Source organism: Sarcophilus harrisii, chromosome 2, assembly GCF_902635505.1.
Source record: "Sarcophilus harrisii chromosome 2, mSarHar1.11, whole genome shotgun sequence".
NCBI lineage: Eukaryota > Metazoa > Chordata > Mammalia > Dasyuromorphia > Dasyuridae > Sarcophilus > Sarcophilus harrisii.
Window position 1 is genome coordinate 505,681,165 of NC_045427.1, and position 13,751 is coordinate 505,694,915.

General features: G+C 34.0%; 1 protein-coding gene across 2 annotated transcripts in view; it reads right to left on the bottom strand.

Annotated features, from left to right (window-relative positions):
* Nucleotides 1–13,751, bottom strand: part of WDR72 (WD repeat domain 72) — a 270,383-nt gene that overhangs the window by 235,580 nt on the left and 21,052 nt on the right. Inside the window, exons 1-2 of one of the 2 annotated variants that reach the window (XM_031955231.1) lie at nucleotides 5,838–6,062; nucleotides 1,634–1,827 (exon numbers count right to left, since the gene is read on the bottom strand). The gene's annotated coding sequence lies outside the window, so the exon portion shown is untranslated. Of the gene's footprint in view, nucleotides 1–1,633; nucleotides 1,828–5,837; nucleotides 6,063–13,751 lie in introns of those variants that run through there. The other variant, XM_031955230.1, reaches the window with a different exon arrangement.

Sequence of the window (13,751 nt, forward strand, 5' to 3'; positions counted from 1 at the left end):
TACCTTAAAACAATACTAAAAAACTGAATTTAAAAAAGGCATTAAAATAATTAAAAGTTAATGAACAAAGTATCAATAGAACATTTTTTCTATGGAGCACAATATATTAGCTATTGAGTAGAAATTAATGTCCCTGTTTATCAGATGAGAAGGTAGGTCAAAAAAAAAAAAGAAAGAAAGAAAACTCAATGTTATTCACAAAAATAGAACTTTACTGACCAGCTTCCTCAAGTGAAAAATGAGGGGGCTAAATTATATAATGTGTAAGGTATCTACTGTCCTTATAACCCTCTAATTAAATATTCAAATGAATTTGTGATTTTATCAGAGGGAGGGTGCTTTCTACAATAATACAGATCACAACCTATTCATTTGAGGTGCCTCTTGGCCATGTTCTCACATGTGATCTCTAGGAGGAGTTCACTCCACAAGCAGGGGTTTTCTTCACATTCTCCTACCATCATAAATATTTTGGTAGAGAATTTGCATGGTCAGTTATTTTGAATTCTTTCCACATAGCCACTGTATCCTTCAATGATACTATATCACAATGTTTTTTCAGACAGTCGTGACTCACCCACTTTTAACCAAAATCTTGATTATCTGGAGTGATAGAAAATAGAAGAATATATAATCCTGGAAATAAGACAAAGCTATTCAAAGAGACAATAAAAAATTATCCTAGCATGGAAAACTGCTTTAAGAGATATTAGGTTCATATTATTTGTCTTTAAGCAAAGGCTAAATAGATGTCCACTTGATAGGTATTTTGTAGAGGGGATTTTCATTCAGATATGGGATGGAATAAATGGCCCTAAGGTAGCTTCTAGATAGAACATTTGGTGATTCTATGAAACTAACTTATCTGTTTTCCAAATGCAATCAGAAGCCCATGTCTCTAAAAATATGCTATAATTAACCCACTCTATATCTAACCTTTCATTTCATACACTAAACTACTCTCAAAGCCAGCTTGACAACTGCCAGGTCTGGCCTAAATCCAGATTATATGATCTTTGGGACATTGGCAATTCCCTTCTATGTAAACAATATTTCCCTACATAGGCACCATCATTTTCAAAAATTTATCTATTAATTGACCAATCAATAACCATTTATTAAGCATCTATTAAATAGCAGGCAGTGTAAAAACACTGGATATACAAATACAATGAATGAAATAATCTCTACTTGAAGGGATTTTATATTTTAATGGTGAAGATGATAAAGTATATACATAGGTATATATAGAAAGATGTATTAAAGATCCTTTTTTTTTCCCTCCAGGTGAAGAAATACTGTATGCAAGTATTTTTTTTTTAATGTTGATAATTCCTAGTAAAAGTAATATGATAAACTTTCCTCTGGGGTACAAAACAACCCATAGTGCCCATTCATTGCCCATTTCCACAGTAGTTTCCAAAAACAATCTACCAAGATATAGACATTATAATACATGTTGATGAAGAGTACTCACGCTTATGAAATCACCAATGCTTGAAGAATTAAATACTGTATTTAGTTATATGAAAAATCATAATTTATATCTCAACTAATAAGAATATTTGAACTTCTAAATTACATTCTAACATTCTAAATTACATTCTAGACATAAAATATTTTGAATACTTACCAAAAATTACAGTTGTCAGTAATATTTCTAGATCTCTTCTGCCCTATAGCAGTTCATCTATCATTAAAAATCCATGCGAATTTGTTTGATGACCAAAATATTCTGCATCTCCAAGTCTCCAGATTCCAAGGTCAAATCAATATTTAACTATAGCCAACATCCATTCCAGTTTGGATAGGTTTATGCAACTCTTTCTAGGGAATAAAGAAAGATTTTGAAGGCTTGATTCCACTCCCAAAGATGTGGGGAAGGATATTTTAGGATTGAACATCTCTCCCCTCCCCTCCATCCCCACTGAAAAGACACATGTGAAGTTATGCAAAATATTTCCATGAAAGTCATGTTATGAAGGAAAACCCCTCAATAAATATAAAGTTGTTGTTGTTTTTTTTTTTTTTTTTAGTATGTTTCAATCTATATTCAGACACAATCAGTTTTTTCTCTGGGTATGAATAACATTTTTCCTTCAGAGTAGTCTTGGATCATTGTATTACTGAGAATAGCAAAGTCATTCACAGCTCATCATCCCAGAGTACTTTTACAGAGTACATTTCATTTTGCATGAATTCATGGAGGACTTTCCAGATATTTGACTCTTTAAGTAATCATCTTTTAGACATTTGAGGGAAATTCTGAAGCCCCTGTTTCTTCCCAGCCTTCTCTTTTCATGGATAAATATCCCCAGTTCTTTCACATGAATTTAGTAAAGCATGATTCTAAAGCCCTTTTACTAATCTGAGAAGCATTTTCTCAAGCTTTATCAATCACCTTCCTAAAATCTGGAACTCAGAACTCAGAATGGAACTTAACACCCCAGGGCTCTTTACTGTCCTTTTGTCAATGAAACTTATTCAAATGTCTATGTAAAGGTTGACTAACCTTAAGCAGTAGAGACAGGAATTTTTTCATCAGACTAATAATAATAATCAACAAAGAAGAGTGAGCAAAAACAATCTGTTTAGTACATGGAAGAGAATTAGGATAGAGAAGTGTTTTGGATGCCAAGAATAGAGAAAGCATCTAGATGAAAGGGGGAGGGGGAGGAATGAAGAAGCAAGAACCTCCAAAAAGGGCAGAATTTTTGATAAAGTTTATTTTTCTTTATTTTTTTGAGCTGACAAATTGTGTTACTGAAGGTCCTCAACATGCCCTTCCCCAACTTAGGATCAGATCTGAAGCTAAAAGGTTCCTGAGAGGTCCTCTCATCTAATCCCTTCAGTGTATAAGGATAGTATGTGATGAAGTAGAAGAAAAACGAAATAGGAGTAATGAACTTAGAAAGTATGGAATTTGAAGTCATTCTCCCTTTGTGATCCTGTGTGAGACATTCTAACTTGGGTCTTTCTGGGTCTCAGTTTTTTCATTAATAAGAGTTGGATGTCTAATTGTTGATGTTTCCAGTCATGACCCTATTTGGGGTTTACTTGGCAAAGATACTAGAATAGTTTGCCATTTTCTTTTCCAGTTTATTTTACAGATGAGGAACTGAGGTAAACAGGATTAAATGATTTGTCCTACTAAATGTATGAAGTCATATTTGAATGTAGGAAGATAGGTCTTCTTGATTCCAGACCTGGTGCTCTATCCACTATTCCTACCTGCCCCAAGGTTCCTTCTAATTCCAAAGCTATGAAGTGTCAGAATTGAGGCTCAGAGAACTGAAGCCCCTTACAGCCAAAATCACATAAGTAATTTGTAGCACAGCAGAAATTCAAACAAGTTTCCTTGAGTCTTTGGGGGATTTTTTAAATCCTGTGCCATTTCTATTCTATACCATATTACATGGGGGCTCTGGACCCAGTTCAAACCTAATTTTCCAGAAATGATTGTTTAAAATTTCATTAGGAGCATTTATTGCCCCTCCCAGAAATCAACGATTCCACAAGTTAGGATTGATTTATTGTTTTATTGATTATCTAGACTTAAGGAGGTGATATAGAATGTGTTAATAATTCAGATTAAATGAAAACGTGTTTTGTGTGCATATTTCTTTCCCTCCCCAAGATCCTAGTTAAACATTTACCAGTACAGCTCTGACACTTTCTAAAATTTTATGACTTCACTTTAATATAAGAAATTTGATACACCATAAAAAATACTTGCAAATAATAAATTAATTTTTTGCAAGGAAAAATATATGCATTTATAAAAACTAATGAGTTTCTCACTGAATCCCACTACCTCACCTCACCTTCTATTCTATTCTATTTATCTAAATATCTCAAGCAACTTATAAAAGTGGTTATACCTTTTACTTAACCATCATCCTAAACAAGAAATTCCTAACCTGGAATTCTGGGGAAGCATATAGACTACTTCTTGGAATTCTGTTTTTAAATTCATAAATAAAATAAAATCCATAGGAATACAAGGGAAATCAATTAAGTCAAAATATAGTTACTGAGGTATTTTTTATGAAAAAAGTTCAGGAGTCCAGGTTACAAAAACTGTTCATCTACATGACCCTGAACACCAAAACTCCCTCTCTCTTTTCACAAAATCTCTTTTTATTCATTTTTTTCTCTATTTTATTCTTTTCTTAGTATATGTACATTTTTGTATTTCTGTGTATTTTTGTATATATACATACATACACACATATATACATACATATATTTCAATATAATTGATTTCCTTCCTAATGCTATATATTTTATTTTAAGTACTTAAAAACATTATTCTGAGAGGGGATCCATAGGTTTCACCAGATTATCAAAGGGGCCTATGACACAAAAAAGCAAAAATTCATTATCTAGATAATTATACCTAGATATATATGCATATATATGTGTGTGTATATGTATGTACATGTGTCAGTCAACAAATAGTTATTAAGTACCTAATATGTGGCGAGAGGAGTTCACAATCTAATAAAAGAAAACACACAAAAGGAAACTAAAAACATGAGGATGAGAGAAGTTCCAGTAGGGCACAATGAAGTCCAGCAGTGCAGCTGGGCAGGAAATGAAAACATGGCTGATGTGGGAGTGTTTTTTAAAAGGAGATTCTGGGAAGAGCCTTTTGCTCTTCCTTCTCTTACCTCTCCAAAAGGAGGGAAGGGTCCCTGTGCAGGGGAGACTAACAGGTTTCAGAGATGGTGTGATCTTATAGGATGGATGACTGGTTCCTGGGGGTATAATGAAATCCAGAGTATAGACTGCTAAGAAATGAGGCTGTGTGTGTATGTATATGTCTATGTCTATAGATGTGTGTGCATATATGTATATATGTGTAGGTGTATGTGTTTACTTCTCTACTTAGACTGTAAATTTCATCAGGGCAGAGAGACTATAAAATCTCACTTATTTTGCCCATTTCTTATAGCATTAGTTACACAGTAGGGACTTAATAAGTATCTATAGAAGGAAGAAAAAAAAAGATAAGCTTAAGTTATTAAATATTCTAAGTCATTAAGAATTAAAAATTCTAAGTCGTGTTATGTCATGATCTCCATAAAGAAAATAAAACTGTCAACTAGACAAGATTAATTTCCGATAATCTAGATTGGCTTTCTATTACCTAGTAACCCAGAGTCAGGAAATAGATAATCAATGTATACTGTACCTGACCCTGTCTATGCTACAGGATTGTCTGTGACACTGGACAAACCCTTACAGACAGGAGAATAATGACATCTTTCCTACGCATATCACAGGGATAAGGTGAGGAGGAAATAAAATAATATATGCACAAAGCAGAGCACATAAATTATTGTATTTATATTCTAAATTTTAACATTACAAACACAATCACAGAATTCAGAGCAGACAGCACTTAATACAATGCACCTCATTTGGCAGATATGGAACCAGAGTCCCAGCAAATAAGGGACTTACCCAAAGTTATACATTCAGTTATTGATCAACTCAAGACTAGAAACCAAGTCACACCCCCTGTTCTAATGCTCTTTCTATTTAAGTAGAATAAAGGAGAAAGGACTGAATACAAAGCATTCTGAATAATTCAACTAAAAATTCTTTTGCATTTATCATCATTTTGCACCTTGTTGAAGTTTCAAATCTTTTCACCCCAACTTCTCAAAATTCCTAGCCTTACAGAATACTTCATTCAATATAGTTTCCATCATCCTTACAAAGGATTCTTGAGACTCTATTTGGAACTTATGTCAAGTACTGGCAATTCATGAAAGATCCCTTGTCAAAGCTCAAAACAAAAACTTGGTAATTATTAATCTTCATCCTACCTTCATTTCTTTTCTGAAGCATAAACAGTCCTTGTTGTCTTCCTTGTGACTTCTGACACTGACATGCTGCTGTATGATGCAATTGTGGTTTCTTGACTGGTGATTACTAGTCAAACTAGTTATTCCCATCACAAACAGCTTTATGCAATCCTCTATTCCTAATTTTACCTCTTTACCCCCCAGATAATGTCACTATTCCCATTAGTATTAGCAAAGTAGAATCTGAAAAATGTGTTTAAATTTTTTTTTCAGGTACTTGTTAGCTGTGTTACTCTGGGCAAGTGACTGTTTTCTCATCTCTAAAATGGGGATAATGACAGCACCTATAAGCCAGGGTTGTTATGAAGATAAAATGAGATCATACTTGTAAAGTGCTTTACAAATTTTAAGGTCTATGTAGCTATCATCTATCTCACTGACTTTAGATACCCAGACACGCAGCTATTTCTGTCTCTTGGATCCCTTCAAGGCTCAGTTGAAATGTAAGCTTCTTCAAGAGTTCTTTCCTGATTCTCCCAGTTATTAGTGTTCTCCCTCCTTCAAATTAGTAAAAACTTTATTTTGTATAAACCTTCTTTATTTGTCTGTGGATATCTTGCATCTTGCTAATAGAATATAAATTTCTCAAATGTCTCCATTTGTATTCATATTCCCTACAACTAGCAAAGTGTCTAGCACATAACAGATGCTTTAAAAAAATTCTTATTGATCAATTGAAGAGTTGACTGATGTCTGTAGCATTGAGAAGATGAGAGAAAAATCTGGGTTCCTTCTAGCTTTGGAAGAAAAAAAAAGCTATCTCAAAAAGTTGATGGTCATAGAAGACCATACTAATTCCCATATAGTCCAGAATTTCACTGTGCCTTTATTCCCATTTTCTCTTATTGAAAGTACTAGGACTAACATCTGAACCATTAGTTTCCAATTAAATCCATTTACTGGGGATGGGTGGTGGAGAGTGGATATAATTTTCCACCCCATTTTACAATGCTAAATCTACAAAATATCTCATTTCCTTAAAGACATAGCTTAACAGGCAAATTATTGTTACAGGTCTTATTATTTCACGTTTCTCCATCCTACCTATGTCACTTTTAGGTATAACTTAGTTGAAAACTTAAAATGAATCAAAAGGAAAGTGAGTTTTATTATCCTAGGGAGAAAGCCTTACAATGACGAAACTATTACTTCACTTCTTTTAAAAAAACCACATTGGAAGGAAATGACAAGTCAAAATTTCCCTTGTGCAACTAAATTACACAACTGCCTAAACTCATTTGAGAATTATCTGATTCTGATTGTGGAATTTTCTCTCTATATTCAAAACTCCAGAAAAAAAATATGAAAATTCTCTCTTGGAATCTGCATTTAAATCTCCCTATGAAGTACCCAACAGAGAATCTCCTTTCAGGCTATCAAGATACATGGTGGGTTGAAGAAAGTATCTATCTATCTGTCTCCTCTACAATTAACTTCCACCCCATAACCTAATTCTACCTTAAAAGAAAGAAATAATCTTGATGTACAGGCATGTAAATTATCTCCTTAAGCATAAATCAACAATGAAGTTAAAACTTTTCCAGGACTCTTCACTAACCTTTCAGATAACCCTCCAGATTGGGTCTTTCCAAAAGAACAGGTACATATCTTTTGCAAAATATTCAGAACCCAACAATTGACACTTTCATAAATAATTCTATAAAGTTATTAAATTACCCATTACTCCAAGACTTAAGGTCCAAATAATTGATTCCTAATCCTTTTAAGGATTCCTTTTTAGTATCAAAAAAATTCAGATTCAAAGGATTAGAATTATAATAATTGATAGCCATTAACTGAGAAAATATATAAAATGACCAAAAAACCCCCCTATAAATCCAATAATGCTTTCAAAAGATCTATATTCTTAACCAATTGGAAGTTAACATGTTTTCTTTCTACAGTTATAATATCTAATGTCAAATTTGAAGTGGACCTACTATTTCTTTGGATGAGGAAATAATCTCTACCAATTCAGATTGGTATCTTCCCTTCACCCTATGGATTTAGAAACTTACCCAGAAGAATGAAATGTTAAGTGACTTTCCTATAACTTTTATATATCAGGATTATGACCTAATCTGTCTTCCTAGATCCAAGACCAGTACTCTATTCATTAAGCCATGTTGCCTCCCAGTCATAAATTACACATTCCTCGACTCCCACCCACACATACATTTAAAATCCATTTGTATATATACATTTGTGTGTGTGTGTGTGTGTGTATATACACAAAAGTATACAAACTAATATTACATAATCTCAACTGTGCCCTTACTATAGTAGGGTAAGCCTCTCCAGGGGTCCTCAAACTATGGCCCATAATATATGTATTTTCCCTTTCTGTGAATAAACTAGAACCTAATCCAATGTTCAGCACATAAGGGCTTAATAAATGCTTATACATTGATTGATACAGTGTGGGCATTTTCATGCCTGTGACTTTATCACTATAAAAACCTCATGGTCGGAAAACTCACTCCCTCTACTAATAATTTTTTTTTTTTATTATTTAGCAAGCATTTATTTTCTGTCACTGCCCTTGGATGCAATGAAAAAGAAAAAAAAAAAAGAAAAACAGAATTCTTGTAACATGTAAACACATAGTCAAGCAAAATAAATTCCTTCATTAACCACATGAGGAAAAAAATTGTGTTTTGACATGTTGACTATCCCTACTGGGTCAGGAGGTGTGGGGGAGGATTCTAGGAAGATGGCAGATTAGGTTAAAAAATTACAAGCTCTCCAGATTTCCAAAAACAAAAACAAAACTAGGCCTCAGAAAAAACGTAGACCTATGAAAAACAAATAAGAATTAGGGCAGACAGTAATTTCCCAGGGACAACTGGAAAAATCCAAAGAAAGGCCCCAGGACTGAGGTTTAGCTCCAGACTGAAAGAGCAGGTAACCTCAACCCCAACCACAGGAACTTTCGCCTTGAAGACAGGGTGGAGAGTCAGGGGTCTGAGTCTGGAAAAACTGAGGAAACCTCTGTTGATAAGGAATCTCAGATCAGCCCCTCAGTGCAGTTGAGACCCAGCCCCGGGCAAAGAGGAACCAGATATTTCAGGTGAGTGCAGAAGCAGTGGGGCAGAGAAGCTGTAAACTTTGGAGTTCCAAGCCAGAGAGAAGAACTGAAGGAAGACTTTATGGCAGAAATACTATCCTCAGACCAGGACTAAAGGTGACTACACTAACAAGCCCTTATTTTAATAATAATCATAATAAGTAGGCAAAGGAGAAAAAACCCAATTATAGAAATTTACTATGGGAATAGGGAAGACTGGGGTTGACCTTCAAAGTAAGACACTGAGCTTACATAATCCTCTCTACCCCAAAAAGTAACAAATGGTTATCTACTCAAAAAGAATCCATAGAACTCAAAACATGGGAGAGATTGAAGAAAAACTAATAAAAACAAAATCCAAGAAAAATCATTATTATGAAAAGAGTAGAAGTAGAAAAGATCCAGAATCTTAAGGAAGAAAATAACCCTTTGAAAATTAGAATTTGGTAAAAGGAAGCAAGTCAGTGAAGTTAGGAGAAACCACAAAATACTAAAACAAAATATAAAGAATGAAAAAAATAGAAGGCCATGTGAAATATCTCATAAGAAAAACAACATTTCTAGAGAACAGATCAAGAAGAGAAATGTAAGAATAATACCACCTGAAACTATGAATAATAATTTAAAAAAAAAACTGCAAACCGTACATGTGGTACAGCATTTAATAAAAAAGCTGGAGAGATATCTAGAAGCAAAGCAAAGTTTATTATACGATCTCACGAGAATTGGGCGTCCCACCCATAGAGCAGACAATGAAAGGGAGGAAGCACTGTAAGGGGCGGGGTCAACACTTTTTATCCCTAACCCAAATACACCCTCCCACCACTGACCCTCATCCTTATTGGCTGAGGATCTTACATTCTAAACTCGAGAACTACCCAAAAAATTGAACTTGACCAATAAGTACATAGTTGCCCATATTTGACCTAAACAGAAAGACATTGACGTCATAGGATAACAAGGGGATTTAAGTATGCCTTTAGGGGATAACAGGGAGGGGACTTAAGTATGCCTTGACTTGATGCTTAAAGTCCTTCAGGCCTACTCCAACTCTGAAATAGATGAAGCCTTACTCAGTTTTCACCAACTGTCTTGAAAGATCTCACCTCATCTCGTTCACATATATCTAAAATTGTCATTAACAAATAGGTAATCCAAAAGAAAGATTGGAGTAAGGCTTAGTATGATATGATTTTATAAAAGCAAAATTGTATAAGAAAAGGTAAAAATGGTAATTATGAAATACAAATGAGGTGCAAGAACAAGAAATGAGAGAGGAATTAGATTGGGGAGGACCGGTAGCTATGAAAACCTACTCAACATTAGGAATGAGTTAAAGAGAAAACAATACTTAAATATATATACACATACATACGAACATATGTGTGTGTATACCAAGAAGGATATTACAGTTTTCAAAATCTATTTTAATAAATAAAGAGAAGTGAACGAGATGAGGTGAGATCTTTCAAGACAGTTGTGAAAATCGAGTAAGGCTTCCATCTATTTCAAAATTGGAGTAGGCCTGAAGGACTTTAAGCATCAAGTCAAGGGCATACTTAAGTTCCCTCCCTGCTACCCCCTAAGGGCATACTTAAATCCCCTTGTTATCCTCCTATGATATCAGTGTCTTTCTGTTAGGTCAAATATGGGCAACTATGTACTTATTGGTCAAGTTCAATTTCTTGGGTAGTTCCCGCGTTTAGAATGTAAGATCCTCAGCCAATAAGGATGAGGGTCAGTGGTGGGAGGGGGTATTTGCGTTAGGGATAAAAAGTGTTGACCCTGCCTCCTACGGTGCTTCCTCCCTTCCATTGTCTGCTCGATGGGTGGGACGCCCGATTCTGGAGAACGTAAAATAAACTTCTCTTTGCTTCTAGATATCTCTCCAGCTTTTTTTTTTTTATTAAATGCTGTACAACACAGAAGGAATAGGATAAAGCAAAGTATAGAAGGATGTTTTGGATTAATTAGAGTGTGATAAGTTGTATAGATTAATGGGAAAGGAATAAAGAAGGGGGAAAAAGGTGGGTGGAGATGATACTGTTGGGATCCTAGAAGGGGGAGGTTAACTAATATCTAGACAAATTAATGGGTAGAAGTAAAGTAGAAGAGTTAGCAGGAATAGGAAATAAGAGATTACATATATATGTGTATGTGTGTGTATATACATTTATATGTATATGTATAAATGTGCATGATAAATAAGATAGAAATATACATATGTAAACATAAAAATATCTATGCTTAACTGTAGCCTTCTTGGAGGAAGTGGGGGGCGGGAGAGACAAGAGGAAAAAAAATAAAATAAAAAGTGCACAGCAAAGAACAAATGAAAACCGCAAGTAAGCAAAGAAAAGATTAACAGTTATGAATATGTTCTATTTTTATAAATTTTCTTCAAATGCAAATTTATTATGACATATCTTGAATCCTCTCATGTTCTACAATGCACATTTTCTTTTTCTGTTTTTTCTTTATTTTATTTTTTTCTATTTTTCATTTAAGTTTTAAATTTTTAAAAAAATTTAAGGAGATATATATATATATATATATCATACTTCATCTCTTATCTTTTAGTTTAAATGATTGGTCATTGCATTAAAAATGTAGATATGATACTTTCTCTAATTTAGAGGGATGCCTTGGGACACTGAGAAGTTCTAGAAACAACCCTCCTTTCCCAATATAATAATGTCCTTGAACATATGTTTAGGAGATTAACAGTCTACAGATGTTTTTTATTTGCAATTTTGAGTCAGGCTGCCTAATGTGTTGGTGCCATATATAGATCAAAATAACAATACTTGTTGCAATATGGATTCAAAGATTTCTTCCAATAACTCTTAACCTTCAGGGGTTTGAAAACCCCAGTGTAGACAAGAGACATATTATGCCTGAGGCATTCTAACATTGCATCTTTTCATTTCTTAAAAATTTGATTTGCCTTTTTTGTGTAAAAAGAAAAAATAATTTTAAATACATTTTTTTAAGTGATGGTGATTTTTTTTCTTCTAAGAAAACCACAGCATCTATACACTTGTTAGATAGAGAAACCTCTCCATCACAGCTTTGAGTAATTTTCTCAGCAGTAATTGCTCAACAGACCTCTTTACCAACCATCAGGAAATTCCCCTCAAAATCAGAAACATGATTAGTGGCTCTCTGTAGAGATGGATTTGTATTCATATACACGTATAATTTATGCTTTGGATCAGATAAATTATTACTAAAATGAGTATAAGAATAAAATGGCAGCTACGACCTAGACTATTTTTTTTCATTTTTTAAAATGATAGTTTTTTATTTTCAAAATATACTCAAAGATAGTTTTCCACATTCACCCTTGCAAAACCTAGTGTTTCAAATTTTTCTCCCTCCCTTCCCCCCTACTCCTCTACAGCAAGTAATCCAGCATATTTTAAACATGTGCAATTCCTCTATACATATTTCCACAATTATCAGATTGCACAAAAAAAAGCAGATCAAAAAGAAAAAAATGAGAAAGAAAGAAAAAACAAGCAAACAACAACAAAAAAAGATGAAAATACTATGCTGTGATCCACATTTAGTCCCCACAGCCTCTTCTGGATGCATATGACTGTCTCTACCACAAGTCTATTGGAATTGGCCTGAATCGCCTTATTGTGAAAAAGAGCCAAGCCCATCAGAATTGATCTTCATATAATCCTGTTGCTGTGTACAACGTTCTCTTGGTTCTACTCATTTCACTTACCATCAATTCATGTAAGTCTCTACACAACTTAGAATATTCTTAGGCCTTTTCTGTCTGTCTCCTTCCTCTCTCCATGTAAATGCCTTCTTCAATTCACCAAAGTTACCTTACTTCTGTTCCATATATATTTCTTATACATTGATATGTGCATGTTGCCTCTCCATCCTTTTAATATATAAACTCCTTGAAGCCAGGAAATATTCCAATTTTAACTCCCATACATCTAGTGACTGCTACACTTAATAAAGGCTTGTTGATTGATTCCTTGACATGCTTTTAATATCAAGACCAATGAAAAGGTGAATAAGAATTTCAAGGAAATATTCAGCTCTATTCAGTGCTGCTTACAAAAGTCATGGGAAGCCAATATCAATCAATAAGTGCTTCTTAGATGCTTATTATGTGCCTAGGATTTTATGAGGTTTTGTAAGTTATGAGAAGAAGTAAATATAAACTCTATGAAGGCAGGAACATTTTTTTAAGCTTTTTATTTTCAAAACATATGCATAGATAGTTTTCAACCCTCACTTTTGTAAAACCTTGTGTTCTTAAATTTTTTTCTCCCTTCCTTCCCCAACTCCCTCCCCTAGACAGCAAGTAATCCAATATATAATAAACATGTGCAATTCTTTTATAGATATTTCCATAAGTATCATGCTGCACAAGAAAATCAGATCAAAAAGAAAAAAGAAAGAAAGAAAACAAAATGCAAGCAAATAACAACAAAAAAAAGTGAAAATATCCTGTTGTGATCCATATTCAGTCCCCACAGTCTGCTCTCTGGGTGCAGATGGCTCTCTCCATAATAACACCACTGAAACTGGTCTGAATCACCTCACTTCAATAACCTCATTGTTGAAAAGAGCCATATCCATCAGAATTGATTATCATATAATCTTGTTGTCACAGTGTACAATATTCTCTTGTTCTGCTCATTTCACTCGGCATCAGTTCATGTAAGTCTCTCCAGGTCTTTCTGAAATCCTCCTGTTGTCATTTCTTATAGAACAATAATATTCCATATACCATACTTTATTCAGCTTTTCTCCAAGTGATGGGCATCCACTCAGCT